Here is a 23,224-nt window from a genome sequence, read left to right on the forward strand (position 1 = left end):
AACGGCGCTTTAGTAAAGTCTTCGTCTTGTGACGTTCAACAACAGTTCGGACCGCGAGTCCTCTGTCGTGTTGAGTTCATTAGATGCATTCAGGGACGGAGGAAAGTTCGGTGTTGATCCTTCTTGTGGTGTTCAAGAACCCCGGATCTCCGTGGGAAGTTTTGCCATTCTTTGTGTAGTTTTGATGTGTAACCGGGAGTTTTCCACTCCACGTCAGCTGCTATCAGGAGCCGAGTAGGTGCAGGTGGTGGTCGTCATCATTCCGCCGAGCTTCACGTGTCGCTCCGAGCCGCCGCCGGACTCGCTGATGGGATTTTAATCTTCCTTGGTGCCGCGGAGCGAGGTAACGATGTCCTCGGGCAGCCTGAGGATATTTATGTACATCTGCATGTGTTGATCTCACTAATGTGTTCCCCCAACCGATGATGAATCGCCACGTGATGATCAGTGAAGGCATCGTGGCCCGTCGTTAAACCTCGACTGCTGGATTCGCCGACTCCCCTCCAACGCCTCACGGATGTTTCCTGTCACCTCGAGGCGGACGAGCGTGTTGATGTGCAGCCGCGTCTGGAGTTTGGTTCATTTTTGAGACGCGTTCAGGGGCCGCTCAGAGGCTCCGTCGTCTGAAATTTGAGTGACGTTTTAGAGGCGTTCAAGGACAGTTGGAAAAATCGTTGGCGAGTTTACGGCCCGTTTACACAACAGTGCTCGAAGCCAGTTAAAAATTTTACTTTTTGAAAATGCCATCACTCTGTTTGCTTGGAAACAGGTGAAAATGCAACTTTTTGAAATGTATCCCTCTCCATGGAAACAGGGGAAACAACTTTTTGAAAATGCTCTGTCTCCGTGGCAATCGGGGAAAAGGCAGCTTTCAAAAATGCTCCTAGTCTTTCTCTATGGAAATGGAGAAGGTGCAATTTTTTCAAAACTCTCCATCCTTGTGTAAACCGACGTCATCACAACTTCTCAAAAATGCTCTATGGATACAGGAGGAAAATGCAACTTTTTCTAAAATGCAAACTTTTCTGTCGCAAAAGGGGTTAAACGCAACTTTAAAAAAACGCTCCTACTCTTTCTCCATGGAAATGGGGACAAATGTAACATTTTGAAAATGCTCTGTCGTCTCTGCGTAAATGGGGGAAACTGCAACTTTTTGAAAACTCTCCATCTGTCTCTGTGTAAATGGAGGAAGGCTCAACTTTTTGAAAGTGCTCCGACCCCTTCTCAGTGGAAACGGGGGGGAAAAACCTAACTTTTCTCAAACGCCACTACTGTGCACGTGCGTGAACCATTCTTCTGCACACGCTCAGTCGATGACCAATAACAACAATGTTTCCTCCAGCCAACAATCCAACATGGCCGTCTGTCCACTGAGAATGTCCGCGTTCTCCCATTGTTGACGTTCACAGCGTTTTGTTCGCCGTGTGGTTTCATCACAAAAACAAACAACAGCGCCACCTCGTGGCCCAACGTCCTAACGTCATTGTTTTCCATGTAAACATCATTTTCAAAACGTTGTTCATCAAGAAAACGCAAAGTCGACGCGTTTCCACTTGAAACGATGAGTGAACAAGGGCCTTAGCTTGCGGACGACCAAAACAAATGTGTGGAATGACGACGCCGTTATGTGAAAACGTGAAAAGTTACTGGTTGCCCACCTCCAATTGTTTCCAACTAATTCAAAGTGACGTAACTTCAGTAAAGGTTCCACCGCTTCTGTTTGTATCCAGCAGCTTCTTTTCTCCAGCTTCCCAAACTCAACACATCTGCGGTCCGGCGGCACACCGTGTGATCACTATAATTATCTTCTCAGAGAGACCACGAGTCGGGGCACACGAGGCAGTAATCCCAGTATCTTGTCAGGCTTCGCGTCTCCGGGGGGGTTGTTACTCGAGCTCGTCACGAGCCTCAAACGGCTTTCCGACGCGGCGGGAGACCGGCGAGATCCATCGGCGGGTCAAAGTCTTTGAATCCGAGGCGACCGCGAACTCCATCGATCGACTTTTTGTGTCCAAAGGAAGCGTGAAAGGTTTTTATCACGGTTCAGAGGATGTCTGTGCGGCGCGCCTGAACACAGCTTTAATCTCAAACACACACAGGGTTGGAGTTTTTTTCGTTTTGTTTTTTTTCTTTACCACGACCGGTCCCAAAAAAAAAAAAAAAACAGGAAAAAATCTGGAGAGGTAGTGTGAATAAGGTCTTTTTTTGCTAAATTACCTGAAAAACTTTCTCATTAGTTTTCTTTTTCGTGAACAAATAACTACATTCGGTTCGTGAATTACTGCTGAAAGCCTCTTCAAAATCAACTAAAACACAAATGTACGACCGTCTACGGTGTCTTTATATGGTCCTCCAATAGTCCCTAAAATCAAACATCATTCCAGGAATTCATTGGCTCGTCTTGTTAACATGGCGACTCCTTCTCTGAGGACGTTTGCTTCATACTCCATCATCGTGGTGGAAAAACGAATAAAACGCCGATACCAGCTGACAAGGGAGAAATCACGTGATACACTAGCTGAAAAAATTTAATAAAAATCACCAACAGTCCTCTCCTCTGTGTTTGGGACAACCTGGTCCGGGGACCCGGGTCGATCCAGGATTTGTTCTCCAGTCCGTTCGGCCAGAATCGGCCATTTCTGTCTTTCGTTGAGTCCTCGCCTGTCCAGAAAGGAACAAGGAAGACTGGAAATGACAAAAGTAAGACCGAATATGGTTCGGCTGTTACTCAGTTGGTCTCTCCGGTCCTGATGTCAGCGCGTCAAAGTGTCAATGAGGAAGACACAAGAACCCCAAAGTGCTCCACATAGAGATGGAGCTCCTTGTACGGTACCATATCATACAGACGATAAGTCATCTTTTGGACCCAACGTTGGTAGTTCCACCCCCAATCTTGAGCTGAACAAATTCCAAAGTGTTATCGTGGAAGACACTTAACTTTAAGGTGGCACGCATAAGGCATGTGAGCATCTTGTATGGCAACTATTGAGGCTTTTCCACTCACGACTCGACCATATGAGTTAACGCCGCTAATTTCAAAGCCAAAATCACCACAAGAACACCCATGAACAGAACAGGAGCAACGACGAGGCGCAGACATTTATTTGGTGTCCGATCAGACTTTGGCACGACCAAGGAAAGCTCTGATGACTCCGCCCACGCCGAAGTGGCACTATATTGTTGTGGAAAACGAGCGAAACAGTGTGGATACTGGTAAACGCAGTGTGAACCCTTATCTTACGAAAGCCACGATGGAACCAGACGTTCCCACAACCCACTGGGAAACAAACCGTGACGACTCCTGCGTATCATGAGAAGATTCGGGAAACTGAACAATCGACTAGAACAAGTCAACCATGATGATTTGGATAACTGATTGATTTTAGCACAAAATCCAGTTTCCTGCTCTTCATATCTCTTGAAAAGCTGTGAACATTTACATCGAGGCAAGCGACATCACAAAAAACAACAATAAATAACTGAAATAATGAAAAGCCAGTGTCGAACCCTGTCATTTGCTCCATGTATCTCTAGAAAAGCTGTGAATATTACTTTTCCAAAAAAGCTAAAAGCCGCTGAGAGTAACATTGTAGCCTCTTGCTATTTCCTACACAGTTATCCAAGAAGTAAAACAAAAAAACAACCGCCGTATTTGTGACGAACGCTGAATTCACGTATGAAACGTTCTGAAAAAGTCAACGTGGCACTTTGAAATCGGCCTCGGCGAAGCTAATGGATGCTAATGGACGCTAAAGCAGGGGGAAGTAAAAACGACACACACGGAAAACATGCAAACTCCACACAGACCAGCCTGGATTCTAACCCGTGACCTTGTCACTGTGAAATGAGAGTACCTACGACACACTCATGCAATCATTTGTAAACACGGAACACACACACACACACACACACACACACACACACACACACACACACACACACACACACACTGTGAAATGAATAATTGATGTCATGTGAACGTTGTGGGCTGAACAGAGTTAAATGTAAGAACAGCCTGCAGGGAAAACACAGTGAAACATTTCCTTGTCTGACACACACACACACACACACACACACACACTTTATTTGCATGGGTGAGTATCAAACACCGACACAAAAACACGAGGGAGGGAGAAAAAAAACGAGAGAAAAAAACAGAACAGCCCAAATATTTCTCCACCGGATGAAACATAAATATTCAAGAAGGATATCAGGATCAGGGAGGAACACACACACACACACACGCACACACGCACACATGCAGACACGCAGACACGCACACGCTGTAAAACATGCCACGCGTGTTTGATCTGTTTCCGAATCATCTGCCGAAACGACGAAACAACATCCACAGATTAAACTCGCTGCGGTCTGAATCCAACGCAATCTTTTTCTCACAGTTCACAGTGTTTTTTTTAAGATCCTTCACTGGTTTATTATCGTCTCGCTGGGGGACAAACTGTGATTCAAGTGTGTGCTGACGTAAAGTGAAGTGTATTTATATACGTGAAGTACAAATAAACTGTGTTGACCATCCAAACACACAACCGATAGAAACTGACAGTTTTCTGTAATTGATATCTCTAGAAAAGCTGCAAACTGATCATTTCTGTAATATTCCGGCCATGTTTACGCAACGAAAACGCGTGGAACTATAAAAATTCGGTCCGGTTTTGGGCTTCGGGAGCTGTTTTCAAAAAGTAGCATTTTCCCAAAACGGAACAAAATTTTCCCGTTTTCACTTGAAGTCATCAATGCCATGTTAGTTTGACCAAAAATCCCGACAACGCCAAGATTATTATTTTTTTGCTTAATCAATGAAATATTCAGTCTTGTTCATTTACCTTGAAACTGTAGCAGGACTATGTGGTCATACAGTGACACCTAGTGGTTCCAGATATTGCGAACCAGGATATTTTGATATTTAGTGCAGCAGATAAGTGAAGCGATTGTTCAAAATGTGATACAAGCACCAAACTTGGCAACTTTTTTTTTTTTAGAAATACCACCTGAAATCTAAGATGGCCACCATTTTCCAAGATGGCCGCCATTTTCCAAGATGGCCGCCATTTTCCAAGATGGCCGCCATTCTGGCATATGACTTGCACAGTTTACCATACAATCTCACTGCAGTAGCCGATTTAGTTTATCGAGAATCCGAGGTAGAGAATCCAAAACTACAACATTAACATCTATTAGGAGCTTCTTTCTGCCATTTCTCGCCCAGTCGGTAGGAATGTTTTTCCAACGCTCTGGCACTGCTTCTGCTTCTCAATGTTCCTCAGCTGGTCTCGCTCCAAGTTGTACAGGTCGGTTAGACACAGACAGTGGTACTCGAGCTCCTGTGCCATGACATCGCCACTAGTTGGAACTTAAGCCTTCCATCATTTAGGTTTTTTGGCACAGCCGTGTTGAGCTTCATGGTCATGGCTCGGTTGGAACGCTGATTCTTTCCTTTCACAAATGAAGCACTCAGACTCTCTACCTTCACGGCTGGTTAGTGGTTCACTCCTTCTCCTGACTCTGTACTCTGAGCAGCAGCCTTTTGTTTTGTTACCCTCTCCAGCTTGGTGTTGTTGAACATAACCTGGCAGCTCGTGCTTCCTCAGTGTTTGCTCTCTGCCTTCACCCTCATCCGGTCTTGCTGGATCCAGAACAATCAGCATTTCATGGAAGGCATTGAAGTTGGGGATATTTGGGATATTTGGGATGCATAGACCCTCCGTGTGTGCTTCCCTCACCTGGTTTTAGCCCATGAGCCAATATGGGGTACTGGGGTGTGGCCTTCACCACGCACTACCAACTTCTTGGAGCCATAGGAGAGAGCTAGGTAAGTAATGAGAACCAGTGCCAGGGGTCGATCCATGGTCAAGGATGTGGGTGACTGCTGAAACAAAGGTACTACCTCTACTACCACACACACCCCAAACTACATATTATGCCTACTGCATTGCTATAGGATTATGGAAGTTGACCACACTTCTATAATAATTCAGAAGTTAAAAAATCTGATTCTTCATCATCTAAAATGTTTAATTCAGTACCAGAATCATCCATATTGAGCAAATCTGTGCATTTTTACTGCAAAAAGTTATATTTTGCTATTGATTATGGCAGCCATCTTGAAAAAATGGTGGTCATCTTGAAAAAGTTGCAGCCATTTTGGATTTCAGCTGGCCAGCGTTTAGTTTTTTAGTTTTTTGTTTTTTTGAAAAGTAGCCCCTAAGGAGTATTTGTGCCAAGTTTGGTACTTGTAGCACATTTTCAACAATTCACCTGGAAAAAAACGCGTTTTGCTTCACTAATACGAGGTACTTTTTAATCATGGTCACATGACCACCAAAACCACGAAAAAAAAAAGTGAACCTCGGGCCCCGTTTACCCGACAACCAAAACGAGTGAAACCATAAAAAAATGTCATTCTCTCCTCCACTGAAGAGCAAAATGTTTGCGGGTGAATCCAAACTCTGGGGGAAAAAAAATAGAAATAAAAAATCTACATACGAGCAACGCGCCGCTTTTTTTTTTTGATGCGAGAAGAATCGAGGAGGAGTTCGGAAAGACGGAGTGTGTGTCTCAGCAGAGCAGAACTGACACCAATCTGTCAGACATCACACACACACACACTCACACACACAAAACATAATGAGGATGAAATGAAGACAAGGAGGAGGAGGAGCGGAGGAAGGAGAAGAACAGAGGAGTCTGTCATTCAGATGACATCTTCTGTTTTCAGCCTCTGATTCCAACACACTCCTCCGTCAGTGTTTCTGTCTGTCATCTCCTCTCTCTCTCTCTCTCTCTCTCTCTCTCTCTCTCTCTCTCTCTCTCTCTCTCTCTCTCTCTCTCTCTCTCTCTCTCTCTCTCTCTCTCTCTCTCTCTCTCTCTTCTCTCTCTCTCTCTCTCTCTCTCTCTCTCTCTCTCTCTCTCTCTCTCTCTCTCTCTCTCTCTCTCTCTCTCTCTCTCTCTCTCTCTCTCTCTCTCTCTCTCTCTCTCTCTCTCTCTCTCTCTCTCTCTCTCTCTCTACCCATAATGCATTTGGCAAGAAATTCTGAAAGTCTGAGTACATACACGGGAGTACGCCAGTATGTACTTGCGTACTTGGAATTGGGAAACAGCACCTATTAGCACCATCCTCTCACGTAGCTCCCCCTCTTTAAATCAGCCCCTCCTTTCTCTGGTAAAGGAGTCATCACCTGGTATTCTCATACATCCAGTCTCCTTTAAATTGCAAACTTAAAATAAATTCTTAAAATTTATTTTGAAAAAAAAATATTGAGGTCGTTTTGACCTTTATCGTACTCGTAAATGCAAGATTTTGGCCGGTACGGATGTTAGGCGTGCGTTGATTGGCTACAGGAACTGTCAATCATGAATATCATAGCGATAGCATAGCGATAGCATAGCGGTCCTTTGCTCACACGAAAAATTTCAATAAAAAAACAATCGCGGCGCGTGTACAAAACATCCACGCTGCAGATCAACGCGACATTTAGAATGAAACACAGAGATGCGGCTAACCGCCTCTTGTGTTGACGACAATCACAATCTCTCCTTTTGCGGTGCGCCCCCTTGTGGGCGTTTCTGGTTTGAACAAAGAGCGCAAAACAAAAACAATTCAGCCACTTTCAAACTGAGATCCAACATCAACATCCACGATTTAACAAGGAAACCCTCAGCTGCTCCTCCGTTAGCCCCGCCTCTTTTATTTGGCCCCTCCTCCCTCGGTTTAACTCCTCTTTATTTAGCCCTTCCTCTCCACATCGCTCTATTCTCTCCTGTTTCTGACAGCTCCTCTCCCCGTTCTCTCTTGGCTTTGTTTACTCCGGTGTCAGCAGCGACACCTTTTCCATCTGATCTGCATTCACACTCAAACTCTGCAACACAGGTGGAGGTGAGAGTCGTTGACAGCTCCGAGATCTGACGCCGCGTCGCTCTGCGGTTATAAATACCGCTTCAATTTGTTAAGAAAACCCGGCGTGTGCGCTCGCGCGTCCGACCGTCTGAGGAAATTTGTCAGGGAGTGTCGTCATGTGTTTTAAAAAGCAGTCGTGCCGAAATCCAGATGCAAATCCGTCACGATATGCAACATGAATATGCACGTGTGCCGCAACGCGGGCAGGAAGGGGCTCCGCGAGAGGAGGAAATGTTGCAATAAATAAATCGAAAAAGGCGATTTTCTCGCTTCAGTCTCTCTTCATGAAAGTCAACAAGTCTCCGGGGAGCGGCGAATAAATTCTGCCCTCCTGAACTGCGCCGGAGCAGGAAGACAGCGTCTCCAGTAGGAGTGGGAAAAGAGACGCTTCATGTTTTCTTCTTCTTCTTCTTCGCCCAGGGGCTGACGAAACGAGAACAAGACGCATTTTAGGGAAAAAAAAAAAACAGCAGACGAGCGTTTCAACTCCACCTAATCGGACTGAGAGAAACAGAAAATGACAAACAGGAAGTTGAGAAGAATCCAGAGCTGACGACACCGGGATGAAATCCAGAGGCGGTTCTTCCGCGCGTACCTGAACAAAAAACGGGTTTCGTGCTTCGCCGAGCGTCACGGTTCCACGACTTTATCTTCAGTTGTACTGCTGGTTGTGAGGGGAACTGGCTTTCGGGTCAACACCTGAAAAGGCCACCAGGTACTGAAGCTTCTCCAGATGATTCTGGTCCAAACAGTCTCACCGAAATCACATATACCCACAACTTTAGATGTAGGGATGAAGATGTTTTGGGGGGTTCGAGGCCCCCTGCTGATCTACAGGCGCTCCACTGCACCAGGAGGCCGAACCGTCTTCATTTTAGGCCGAACGCGTACCGAGCTTCGGTCCCGATGAGAACGGACCGGCGGGGGGGGGGGAAGTCAACGCCGTTTCTCTTTGAATTTGGAAGTAGAATCTCGTTTTGTGCGACTGATCTGCACCTGCCTCTTCCTCCCTCGTGTGTCCCGTCTTATTTCTTCCCCTTTGAACTCCGCTGAGCCGTGACAGCGGCAGAGAAATCGTCTCTCGCAGGAGCGCCGCTCTGACGCCTTCAGACGGTTCAGGGGGCTTGTTTGTGTGTTTTTTGATAAGGGGGTCGGGGGCTACTCCGGCGAGGCCGAACGAAGGGTTGGAGTCTATAACTCCGCCAATGCCTCTTTTATGTTTTCGGCACGAGTCAGAATGTCAGGAGAGAGATGAGGTCAGGGGTTTTTTTTTTAGGCGGGGTGAACATTAAAGCCTGACAGACAGAGCCGAGGGACGAAGAGTCGCCGACGTGAAGACCCTGACCGGTCCGATCGGGCGATGACTGACAGACGGACGCTCGGATGCGAACCGACGGCCTCTATTCAGGGATTCAAAGTGTCCATCAAGGCCTTCCTGTGGCGGAGCGCTGATGCAACGCACAGAAATCACCATCAAACACACACACTTTCCACATATGTAAGAATACACTCCGAGTGTTTTCTGGCCAAGGAAGCTGTTATCTGGCACACACACACACACACACACACACACACACACACACACACTGAAAGTTGAAGATTGAGCCGTGCGGCGGGAGATGAGAGTGTTTCGTCTTTCAGCGCGGATGTTTGATGGCTGGCGTCTGTCTGAGTGACTGGAGGCACGAGCGACGCCGACTGAACTTCAATGTTGGCGCCGCGTCTGCGTTTCTGTCAGGTAAAGCAACCGAGTCGCCGCGTTTAGAAAAAAAAACAAAAAAAACACACTCAAGGTTTGGTTCCGCCACTAAAACGTTTTATTTTTATTCAGTTTCAACCACAGTTTGTTCCAAATCCCGTCGGGCTGCATTTCAATAATCACGTTTGGAGGATTTAGGAATCGTTTACACAACAACTTTTGAAGCGTAAACATGTTGCCTTTGTGTTTTTTGTTTCAGAAAAGTTTCACGGCAATGCTTTGAAAACAATGTCTGTTGACACTGACACAGGAGATTGTAGTAGCAGTTCAAACATGTGTTTTCCACCAGTTTCCATGGAGACGGAGCTTTTTCGAAAAAGTTGCAGGTTTTCTACCCGTTTTCATGGAGACAGTCGGAGCGTTTTCAAAAAGTAACACTTTTTGAAAAGTTGTGTTTTCCCACATTTCCACAGAGACAGACTCTGGCCATTTTTTCGAAGATCTGCAGGGTTTTTTTCCCATTTGAACGCCAACGGAGTTGAAGTTTTTTCAAAATGGGGCATTTTCCCCCGTTTCCATGGAGACAGAGTTGGACAGTTTTCATAAGGTTGCGTGTCTCCATGTTTCCACAGAGAATAAGTTTGAGCATTTTCAAAAAGTTGCATTCCCCCCCATTTCCATGGAGATGGAGTCAGACAGTTTTCATAAGGTTGCATGTTTACATATTTCCAGAGTCTGAGTTTGAGAGTTTTCACAAAGTTGCGTTTTCCCCCTTCCACGAAGGTCTTACCATTTTGAAAAAGCTGGATTTTTCCAAATTTCCACGAAGTTGAAGCACTTTCAAAAAGTTGAACTTTCCCGTTTCCATGGAGATGGAGAGTTTTCAAAAAGTGGCAGTTTTTTGCCCCCTTTCCATGGTGACAGAGTCCAAGTGTTTTCAAAATGTTGACTTCTCCCTCATTTCCATGGACACGGAATCAGACAGTTAATTTGCACAGAGACCAAATTGGCACATTTTCGGAAAGTTTTGTTTTCCTCCAAATTCCACAATAACGGATTTGGAGTGTTTTTGAAAAGTGGCAGGTTTTTCCCTGTTTCCATGAAGATTGAGTCGGAGTGTTTTTCAAAACGCTCCAACTTCAGAACCATTTTTCGCATCGTCGTTGCACGCAAAGCAAACGTTTTTTATATGAAGAATCATGGCTTTTTAAAACAGCCATACTATCGTCACCCATTTGAGATAAAACATTATTTTGACTTCAGTTCAAGACTTTGACTTTAAAAGTGAAGCCTGAAAAATATTTGTACGATATTTTACTCACCATCTACTCACGCGTGTGGAGAACTTTTTACTACGGCCGTGGTCTCCTCCAGACGTTTACTACGGACATGATGTTGAGGCAGAAAGTCCCAAATAAAAATCCCAATTCGAAACCATGTCGAAGAAACAAGCAGGAACGCATAGAACCCAGTCTCCAGAAGCAGACACACTCGGGCACAGGTGGAACACATCAGGTCAGGGAGCAGCAATCAGACACAGGAAGTCAAGCAACATAAAACCAGAGATGGCGGGGGGATTTCAAAATAAGACAGGAAATAGAAAACGTTTTGCATTGTACAAACTCTAATGTAGAAATGTTACGATGGACAAGAAAAGAAAAGATGAAGCTTCACACGTTCAAGTCACATCACATCAAGAATTTTCTCCGTGAGCTTCTTCAGCATCCAGGTTTGCATCGCCTCTCCTTTTCTCCTCCTCTTCCTCTTGGGCTTCCTCTTTTCTTCCTCCCCCTACTCCTCCACAGTCTCCACCCGGTTGTGGTGCCCTGAAGGCGGCAGCAGAAGGACAAACCCAACAAACCATCTGAGCCCGGAGCTGCCGGGGGGGACGCTTCATTTACGCGACAGAGCCTCCCCATTTAACCCCACACAACAGCCTGCAGCACACACACACGCACACACACACACACACACACACACACACACACACACACACACACACACACACACACAGTCCCTGCAGGCTGTATTCGACCTGCTCTGTGTGGAAACAGACGTTTTGCAGAGAAGGAATCGAACCGTGTTGCTGCACTCTGGCCTCACGTCACGCCGTCCTTCACTGTACAGTAATGTGGATTCCGCAATGTTATATATATATACAGTATATATATATATATATATGCCATGGGGACACTGATAGGTCTCCTAAATGGAATTAAATAATTCATAAGAACACACACACACGCACGCACACACACACACACGCACGCACGCACGCACGCACGCACGCACGCACGCACACACACACACGCACAGACGCACGCACGCACGCACGCACACACACACAAATTCAAGTCAACAATAATACTACATGCATGCAAACAAAGAACACACACACACCACGTGTCCTTAGTCCAAAATGGACATAATGATGAGCTCATATATCATTCATACCCTTTCAACGTGTGTACGTGTGTGTGATACACAGCAACACAACGATTTCCACATATGAAACTCTTTTTACACAATGTTGACATGTGAGTGTCGTTGCATTTAACAAAACTCTAAATTTTACATTAGCCTCTAGCTAAGAACAAAAGCTAAGCTAACAAATGGAGGCTAATTTAGCTAAGTTACGTTTTTGCCTAAACCAGTAAAGCTCAAGAAAATTCCCCGCAACAGATCCGCCACATCAAGTGTGAAATGTTGCATTTAGACGCGACGGTAACCGCAAGCGCCGCATTAGCTTGGAGCAAATAACCAGCTAATCAGTTAATTAGAGATCGTAATCCGCTAGTGTCGGCGAGGGCGTGAGTTACGATCTTTGACTGACCTTTATGATCAAAATACACACACACACACACACACACACACACACACACACACACACACACACACACACACACACACACACACACACACACACACACATACGCTTGACCCCGTTTGGTCAAATTAAAGCCATAAATTGTGTTTCCATTAACGTCCTATTGACTGAATTCAGATTCCATCCTTCACCCCCCGCCCAAGTCGCTGTGATGGAAGGAGTGCGGTGTTCAAGGGGGGGTAGACTGGGTGTGGGGGGGGGGGGGGGGTGTCTCTGTGAAAATTTCTCTCCCCGTATAATGACGATGGACTCGGCCTCTATAAATCACCGTCGTCCAATCAGACGACTCACAGTCTCATTCAGGGAGCGTTATCACACACACACACACACACACACACACACACACACACACACACACACACACACACACACACACACACAAGAAAACACTTTGCTGAGTTGCGATAATGACGTTCAAACTCTTTCCAACTACTTTCTGACTCGGCTGAGTTCCATTTCCATTAAGATGCTCTCCACTCCTCTTTGTCCTCCTCTTCCTCTTCCTACATCTCTTCATCTTTTTTGTCCTCCTCCTCTTCTTCCTCTTCTTTCTCTTCCTTCCCCTCCTCATCTTTCTACTCCTATTCTACTCCTACTCCATCTTTCGATTCCACCAACCCTTCTTTTCCTTCTTCCACAGCTTCCTATTGAAAGCCGTTAGCATCACTGTTAGCGTCACTTTACCTGGCAGCAGCGTGACTGTAACCGATTACTATATGAAAATCAGTAATTCCCTTGCAGTTACTGAAGTATCGGTGAAATTGAAGACAGTTTCTGAGCTGCTGTTTGTCCCCGAGTAAAGTTTTAGCAACCATTAGCATTAGTTTAAGCCGTTTTATTCCTCCCTCAGTCCTCAGATTACGAGTTAGCCTAAGCTGCTGTCTTCATTACGTTTTTCCCGCTCGGTCATTGACGCTGTTGTCCATTTAGCGTTAACATGAGCTTCACCTCCTAATGCTCCAGCACTGCTCACTGAGCCCACAGTCACCATTAGCATAACCGCACACTGTTAGCAAGACGCTACTTCTTCATGCTGCCAAAGAGAGGCGTTACTACCGACGCTAATCTTAGGGCTGGGTTTAAACGACAACGGTCCAAGTTACACTGCATCGTTCGTTTCAGAAAGGTTTTGCGTTTACACAGCAAGGAGCTCCGTTGGCACGGCAACAACAGAATTAACAAAATACCCTGATTCATGACTTCTGGGACCACAAGGTGTCACTGTATGACAACGGACTCCTGCAAGTTTCAAGCCAAATCAACAAGACTGAATATTTTATTATTTCATTGATGAAACAAAAAAAAAATCTTGCCGTTGTCGGGATATTTGGTCGACAAACGGTGAGAGAAGCTGAAGACAAACACACGAGGGCCTCGTTCAGACGACAACGTTTTCATTGTATTTTGGGTGTCCGCCGGCGGTGCTCGGAGCTACTGGAAGGACAACTTTTTGAAAAACGGCTCCCAAGGTGGAGCGGACGATCAAAACGTGATGGCATTTTTTTGCAGTTTCACTCATTTTCGTGTAAACAGGGCCTAAGCCGGCCTCAACGTGACTGTTTGACTCGTCATTCAATTTATTCTCACTCTGTTTTGAGTTTGAGCCTTAAGTCTCCAGAGTTTTGTCTCCGAAGTTCGGTACAAGCGTCACTTTCTCGCTGCCACGCGCTGAAATATCGACATCTCTCTGTCGTTGGCTCGTCAGGCCGCTGAGATGAGAGTAAATTCCCCGACGTTACCTTTGGGGGAATAACGAGCGAGGCTTTTAATGACCGCGCTCCCGGCGGACGGAACGAGGGGCCTCATTGATCAGGCCGCTACGAGCCGGCGGCGCCTGGATTAACATATTCATTTCAGCTGGCATTTAGCGGGAGGGAGGCAGATGGAGGGATGATGGGGAAGGGGGGGGGGGGGGGGGGGGGGGGGTCAAGTGAGAGGCTTGGGGAGTAAAGAAGAGGGCAGGACGAGAACGATGAGATAGTAGTTTAATATCTTCTGGAATTAAAGACAGAGGCGTGAAAACGTTTCGTCTCCGCTGGGCCGTTAAAGTCCCGAAAACCCTGAAACCTGCGGAATCAATTCTGCTACAGCGCTGCCAACGCTCAGTCACCACTAAAGAATCGTTCTCTTTAAAGCACCTATTTTCTTTATTGTTGGACCGTTTCCTCCTTTCTGGGGAATCTGCAGATGAGAGTGAAAAGTTTCACCTCAAAGCGCTGGAAGAGTCGCGTTAATTCTTCATACTAACAGTGGAACGGCGAACAGAAGCTCGACGGGCTGAAGACCGAATCCGAGCGGTGAACGGAATCAATGAGCATCGCAGTGACCCAAAGTTACCCGACAGGTCCGCGTCCGGGTCTCCGCTGAATGTCAGGGAGGAAAAAAATCCAAAGGAGGGAATGGAGCGTCGCAGGAAAATACGTTAGTGTCATCGTTTTCGTTTAAGAGAATACTCTGAGGTACACAGTTTCCCCAACTTTCCAAAGAAACTCTGGAAAAGAACATGGCCGTCCGTACCTGGAGGTCTGCAGAGAACACGGTGCCTTATATGGGTGGAGGATACCGATCAGCACAAGCTGGATGAGTCATGATTGCGCGCCGGGCCATTTAGCGGAAGTGACGTAGAAGTCGTAACACAATCCGATCTCAAGCGGTGAGCCTGGAATACATGATACGGGCAACAGTCTGCGTCAGGGCTCACCAAATGTCACCAGAAACACACGTTAACGCCACATCGGGCTGTTTGCCCATCACCCTTTGATCCATCAATTGAAACCGTCGGCGTACGGCTCTTTCATCTTTAGATCAGTTTCGTAAGACAACGTGAGGTTCAGCGTTTTTGCTCAAAGACACTTTGACATATGGACCATGATGATTGGGGATCAAACCTACGTCCTTCTTTGAGGGATTTTAGGCCCCGTTTCCACGACAACGTTACAAGTGACAATGCCGTGTTCATTTCAGAAAAGTTCCACGTTTACACAAGGGACGTTTTGAAAAAGATCCCCGTTTACACGGCGATGGCAGAAACGCTGAGAACGATGTAGTTACCATGCCAGGCCACAGGGTGGACATCGTTTTCAAATCGCTGCCGTTTCAATAGAACTTTTCTGAAAGTAAAATGCAAAAACGACATTTTCGTGTTGAAAATGTTCCCAAATGTAAAAAAAATAATAATAATTTTGCGTTTTCACTTAAAATGCTGTCGTGGAAATGTTGAAACTTTTCCAAAGCAAAAACTTAAAAAGGTGCAAAGAAATGCTGAAAAGAGGACGTTCACACTGTGGTCAGTTCAATTTAATGAAAGTAAAGTTTAGAGTTGTGAAAAGAAGAAAAGTGCGAACAAAGTCGTGAAGACAAACGGAGGTTGGGAGCAGACTGAAGGAGGTTTTTGTTCAGAAGAAGTTGTTAATGAATCAGAGACGATAAAATCTGATGAAGTTTATCTTCAGGAATCGATGATTCAAGCAGAGACGCTCCGAGTCTAATTAATAACGCACGCACACACACACACACACACACACACACACACACACACACACACACACACACACACACACACACACACACACACACACACACACACACGGCAGCCTCAAAGGGAGACGTGAGGAAATTACTTTCACAATAAAAGTCAAGATCTACTCAATTAAATATATTGCTCAAATGTTTTTGAGCCTTCACTCCCGAAGTCAAAATGTTGGAAGGATGACAATAATAAATCTTTTTTTGAAAGGACAAGCGGTTTTTTTAAAAGGAAAAAATATAAATATACGTAGGTAATATTTACACCAGAAATATTTTCAGGTGAAAGAAACATTTTGGGTGTTTAAATGACAACGGAGTCACTAAAAACACAACTTTTCAAAGAAAAAAAACACACAAACACACAAACACACACACTGAAGGTCGACCTGTGTTCCAACGAGGGTTTCGTTTTTTGAATGCAACACAGAACCGAAGTCACGAGGCCGCACACACTTTTCTTTCAATGTTTGTTTATCGTTGTTTAATATTCCTGACCAGGGGTTATTCGCGGGCTCATTCAATGAAACCCGCTGGAAAAACACGACAGGGTTTTTATTCCCGAGGTTTTTACATTTTCATGAAATATTTTTTGGGGGCAGAATTTATTCGTGTGTGTGTGTGTGTGTGTGTGTGTGTGTGTGTGTGTGTGTGTGTGTGTGTGTGTGTGTGTGTGTGTGTGTGTGTGTGTGTGTGTGTGCGTGTGTGCGTGTGTGCGTGTGTGCGTGTGTGTGTGTGTGTGTGTGTGTGTGTTTTTTTTCCATCTTTATCCTGCCACCTTCTTGACCAGGTGTTCATGTTACCGTGACAACCCTCGGAGGCCACAGGTCGCGCAGAATTGAATCTCGTTTTTCATTTTTGTTTCACCGCCTGTTGTTTTTTTTAAAACTGTACAACTGATCCACATCTGGTTCACATTTGAAACAGATGAGAGTGAAACTTCTACAGTACATTGATTTCAATGAGATACAGTATACATGTGCGTGTGTGCGCGTGCATGCGTGTTCTCCGATGCGTGTTTGCGCATGCCTGTGTGTGTGTGTGTGTGTGTGTGTGTGTGTGTGTGTGTGTGTGTGTGTGTGTGTGTGTGTGTGTGTGTGTGTGTGTGTAGTCTTTCGTGCATGCTCGCGCGGGTGTAGTGTGCGTGCATGTGTGTGCGTGTGAGTATGCAACTAATCATCTAATCCATGTATGTTAACACATCTGCAAAAAATGTGAATGAATTCTACACTACAGGCATTTCAATTATATACTGTGTGTGTGTGTGTGTGTGTGTGTGTGTGTGTGTGCAAGTGAATCCTTTTAATCCATGTACATTAATACATCTTCACATCTGCTCCACATGTGCATCGCAGTAGAACCAGCGGAACACCACGCTGTCTCCAGAGTAAAGGAAAGAGTGGATGTGGAACATCCTCCCTCTCCACTGATGACTGTGGAGCTCCTCCAGAGAATCCTGCACTCCGCACACGCCGACTCAATCCAGACGTGTTTTTAGTGTGTGTATAAAACTGTAATTCCCTCCTGTTTATTATGCATACATGCACAGTGCCTCCAATTAAATCTACATTACGTCTTTGAACATCACTGCTCCTCATACAAAATGTATTTCTCCTTCTCTTTATAGGACGCTCATTTAAATGCTCCAACACGTCTGGTTTGTTTTTTTCTAAGGGAGCTAAAGTAAAGGCCGTCATCATGGCCTGTGTTATTCTCTATAATCTGGATGTTAGAGGAGGAAGATGCTCTATGATCGGGATGTTAGTGGAGGCAGATGCTCTATAATCGAAATGTTAATGGAGGAAGATGCTCTATAATCTGGATGTTATTTGAGGAAGATGCTGTATAATGTGAATGTTAATGGAGGAAGATGCTCTATAATCTAAATGTTAATGGGGAAGATGCGCTATAATCTCAATGTTAGTGGAGGAAGATGATCTATAATCGTGATGTTAGTTGAGGAAGATGCCCTATAATTTCAACGTTAGTAAAGGAAGATGCTCTATAATCTGGATGTTAGTTTAGGAAGATGCTCTATAATCTAATTGTTAGTGGAGGAAAATGCCCTATAATCTGGATGTTAGTGGGATTAGGATGATCACATTTCTAAACTGGATATTTAACTGCATTGTTGTTCGATATTTTCAAGTGGTTGCAGTGAACACATCCAGGCGTCTACTTTATTCATGAAGTTCTTAACATTTCATTTCCTCATGTGTTTTTTTTTTTCTTTTTTGTACATTTACATATTCTATGCAAATATGAATACAGAAAGAAGAAACAAAGTAAAAGCTGAGGAAAGCCGCTGGGGGGGGAGTGAAACGTCTTAAAGGCGCCCACTCACTGTAGCCTGCAGTCAGTGTCACAAACAGAAGCGTCGGGTCGACAATCAAAAGAGGCGAATCCACGAAGGACCGACGGAAGAAATGCAACCGGGGAAGAGTCGGCGAGGAGTGATCGTCAGACGTTCAAACGAAGAGAAACCGCAGGAATCAAGCAGACAGAACTCAGTCAGGCAAACGATGAGTTTTAACTCACAGGAAAATACAGGAATTTGTTGGTTTGCCGCATTAATTTCATTCCTTTCCTAAACGTCTTACTTGTTTTTTTGCATTTATTCTAAATAAACTGAACCAGTATAATATAGTAAAGCGGTATACCGGTATAGTGTTTAGTATTCTTATTGTTTCTGATGGACGCTGCGGAACTTTTCCTCCCGTCTCTTCAATTTGCATCTTCATGCTTTGTGACGCTAACAGCAGGCCTGAAATGTCCATTTTTTATGCGCTGGAATAAAAGTTCACGACTTATAAATGCACGGCTTCAGCTGCCATAAAGACATGCTGCAGCACCCGCAGCCATAACGACCGTCCTGCTTCTCCACTGCTGAGTCAGGGAGCTAACGGAGTTAGCCTCCAAGCTGGCGTGTCTGATGAATCGATAGCTTCGGGGCTAACGCCGGTCAACCGTCAGCAAAATTTTTAGAAAGACTCGGGACGGTTTGAACACAAAGAGGGAATCAGGCAATAGATTCTGTACTTACAATGTCTCGGTCGTCTTCCTGGACCTCTCTGAAGACGTTTAGGTTCCTTTAACTTTCAAAAGCCGCCATAGACCGGTTTGTCTTGCACATCCCACAGATGCTCTAGTAGAGTGAGACAAAGAAGATTAGAGGCTAAACGAACACACTGAAGTTGTTGTTTGAAACTACTCCAAAATATGTCCGCAAACTAGTGAGAAACTGGTCAGAAAATAGTCCCAAATGTGTCTACCCTAAAGTATGTACTACTCTAGAGTCGGTCCGAAACTAGTCCAGAATGTGTAGATGTAAACTCGTCAAAAAATAGTCTTAAACTTTTCTAATAATAAGTAAATTATTAGAAACGTTTAAGACTATTTTTTGTGTCCAAAACACACTAGATCTTACCTGGTGAAAAAATGTCTAAGATATGTCTGATAACTACTCTTAAACTAGTCCTAACCATGTTGGAAACTAGTCTGAAATCTGTTTCAAACTAGTCCGAGTGTAGAATCCTGAATGAGTGCGAAATGTTCCTGAAGGTTTTGTCCAAAACCTTGACCCCTCCAAGTAAGGGGTCATAGGGTCACCACAAGATATCAGTATGCTACTGCATCCATTATAATAAACCTCAAACTCCTTCCAAGAATCCACATCATACGAATCTATTGTGGCTCATTGGTTAGAGTCTTCCCTCCCATGCAGGAGATCCAGGGTTGAGTAAAACCCGGTAGGGTACCTGTGATATCGGCCCCCTCTGGTTGTAGGAATATCCTCAGTTTTACGCCTGAGAAGCCTCTGGAGGTGTTTTTTCTCATCAGGATCCATCGCTTTAGGAAGCAGGTTGTTCCAGTGGCGAGTCTGAGAGATTTTTTCCCTGAAGGAAGCTGATTTAGTCTCTTGTCTGCTCCTCATGTGCTCAATGATTCATCAGGGCGAGGCCCTGTCGCGCCCCCCCCCCCCCATCCCTTTGCCCCCCATCCAGTTGAAGTAATGACTCCAGGGTTCATGGCGATCCATTACGGGGAAGAAAAACCACCGCGCGTCGATATAGGATCAGCTCGTCGTCGTTTCATCCCTCCACCTGCCTGAGGACAATACCGCGTATAAATCTAACCTCGGAAGTTCACGTTTCAACAAATAAAACAAACTTTGTTCCGTTAGAGGAGCAATTAAAGAGGAGAAAAAAAACTGTCGTACAGCTTCAATTCCTCTGACACATTCTGGATATGTGTGTAAATGAATGACTGAGGTCATGGAAATATTTTCTGCAAAAAATATTGTCAAAATATGCATTAAATGCATTAGAGCATCAACATGAATGACAATCAGAATTAAGAACTTTCTAGTACTTTAAGTGGATTTTAGAGTGATTTAAGTCGATTTTCTAGTGATATTAGAGTGTTATAAGTGGATCTGATAGTGATTTTAGAGTGCTTAAAGTGAATTTTAGAGTGCCTTTAGTGGATTTCAGAGTGATTTTAGAGCACTTTAAGTGGATTTTAGAGTTCGGTAAATACATTTTATAGTGATTCAAGTGGATTTTAGAGTGATAGAATGTTTTAATAGGATTTTAGATTGATTTAAGTGGATTTCAGGGTGATTCTAGAGTGCTTTAGTACATTTTAACGTGACACTAATTTAGTACTTTTAGTGGATTTTAGTGGATTTTAAATGAATGAATGCTCTTTTTATGATTAGCCCCGCGAAGGGTACAGCTACCAGCAGTAGACGTAAGATTTAGCGATTGGGTTGAACCATTGTGATCAGCTAATGGGTTTTAGTGAATGATTGTAGTTGTAGGCTTTAGCCGTAGCATTTATCCATCGGTTCAGGTAGAAGGTTCAGCTGTCAGAATTAGCCGTTGCATTTGACGGTTGAATTCATCCGTTTGCTGTAGCTGGACATAGAGCGGTTTCAGGCAGGACAGCGAAAGACACGCCGCTTTCGATCATGCTAAAGCTAAACCTGAGCTCTGCAAGAAAGATGGAGTTGTCAGCTCATGCTCGTACCAATGCTAAAAGGACGAGTCAGAATGTGCTACAGTCACGTGTTCTTCACAACGCGGCTCTCCATCCAAACTACCGTAGCTACGTGCTAGCACAAGCTAACTACGGGTGAAGTAAAACAGAGCGGGAGGCGAGTTACTGCGAAACCACTCAGAGTGTGGGATGGAAGATTAACCACACACACACACACACACACACACACACACACACACACACACACACACACACACACACACACACACACACCCCCAAGGAACATAATTAATTTCTATTTGAAAAAGCTATTTGTTGTGCAGAGTGAGGGGGCGGAGCTTCACACACACCTGAGTTCATCCATCACGCGCGCACACACACACACACACACACACACACACATGCAAACACACCTCTGGTGGGAGGACTGTCGACCTCGGTCATGGATGACATTAATAACCGTGTGTGTGTGTGTGTGTGTGTGTGTGTGTGTGTGTGTGTGTGTGTGTGTGTGTGTGTGTGTGTGTGTGTGTGTGTGTGTGTGTGTGTGTGTGTGTGTGTGTGTGTGTGTGTGTGTGTGTGTGTGTGTGGTGACCCAGCTTTTTATAATGACTTCTCTAATATGTTGTGAATTTATAATGACAGCGACACCTCTAATTTATTCTTAATGACCTTTGAGCGTGTGTGTGTGTGTGTGTGTGTGTGTGTGTGTGTGTGTGTGTGTGTGTGTGTGTAATAGCTTTGTAAATGGATGAGCCTCCTCAGACACTGCGCTTGTCCCGGAGCAGAGTGGCTATCGAGCCGCCACGCCAGCCGAAACACATCAGCGATAATGACAAAAGCGTCGGACATAAAGAGGGGAAAGGAAAGAAACTGTCTGTACTTAATGTTTGTGATCGTTTCAGTTGCTTTGTCTCCTTATTTATCTCCGCTCATTAGCGGTTGCTGCTGAGGCGGCACAGTGGGGCAGTGGTAAGTGCGTTCACCTAGCGGAGACCTGGACGGCGTCAGGACAGATATCACGTTTTCTAGACAGTTAAGGCCCTGTCCCCACAACAACGCCAATTCATGTAACCGCATCGTTTTTGGCCAATCATCCATACGGCGCGGCTTTTTAGGAGCCTTAAATGGCTTTAAAAAAAAAATTTTTTAATAAGGGATTCTGGAGTGGACAAATTTTAAGACGCTGCCTCGGCTTTGACGTGTGGATGGACAAGACTCACATTGGCTGAAAACGATGATGTCATAGCCCCACCCCTTAACCTGATAACCCTGCGACCCTCTCCGCGACGTCACTTAACAACATCAACAAACATGGCGGACTGCATGCTCCAGATCGAGCTACAGAATCTACTAATGCTCGTCGATTAAATAAGACGAGATGTCGGATTTGTGGATTTCTTTGTTTTTACTTGCTCCGTGGCTTCTTCTCTGTTTTTGGTGTATTTCTGTGGCGGCGCTACACCTCCACCTATAGACCTGGCATATGTACTAAATCATTTCAAGTAGATCTCATGGTATGGCGTGGACGCAGATGTGTCCCGTGTGGACGGGGAACTTCTGAAACCAACTCTGGTCCCGACCAAACACTGCTGCTGTGATAGCGCCCCCTGCGGGGCCCCAGCAGCTGTTCATTTACCGATATTGAAGCAGCGTATGACATGAGAACTTTCCCCGAACAGGACAAGTCAGAAATGTTTGACCTCTGTGAGTTAACTGGAACTGGAGGCTACGGAGAAGGAACTCGAACCGGTTTCCCTGACAGCTGGCATCCAAAACCACATTCTGCATTCCTCAGCAGGTTGACAAAAAAAACAACCACAGACAAGGGCAGAGAACTCATTCTTTCAGTGCGAACTGTGATGTCAACGCTATCAGTGAAAATGAGAGCTAATGCTAATGCTATCAAGTGCTGACTCGAATGCTCTCAGTATGATTAAGAGCAGAGCTAATGCTGTCAGTGCTAACACTAATACTAATTCCAATGGTATGGTGAACCGGAGAGCGAATGCTATGCTATCAGTGCTAACTCTATTGCTTACAGTATGGTTAAGAGGAGAGCTAATGCTATCAGTGCTAACTCTAATACTAATTCCAATGGTATAATGAACAGGAGAGTGAATGCTAGGCTATCAGTCCTAGCTCTAATGCTTACAGTATGGTTAAGAGGAGAGCTAATGTTAATGCTATTTCTAAC

Source organism: Lipophrys pholis (genome assembly GCF_963383615.2).
Source record: "Lipophrys pholis genome assembly, chromosome: 22".
In the NCBI taxonomy this organism is placed as follows: domain Eukaryota; kingdom Metazoa; phylum Chordata; class Actinopteri; order Blenniiformes; family Blenniidae; genus Lipophrys; species Lipophrys pholis.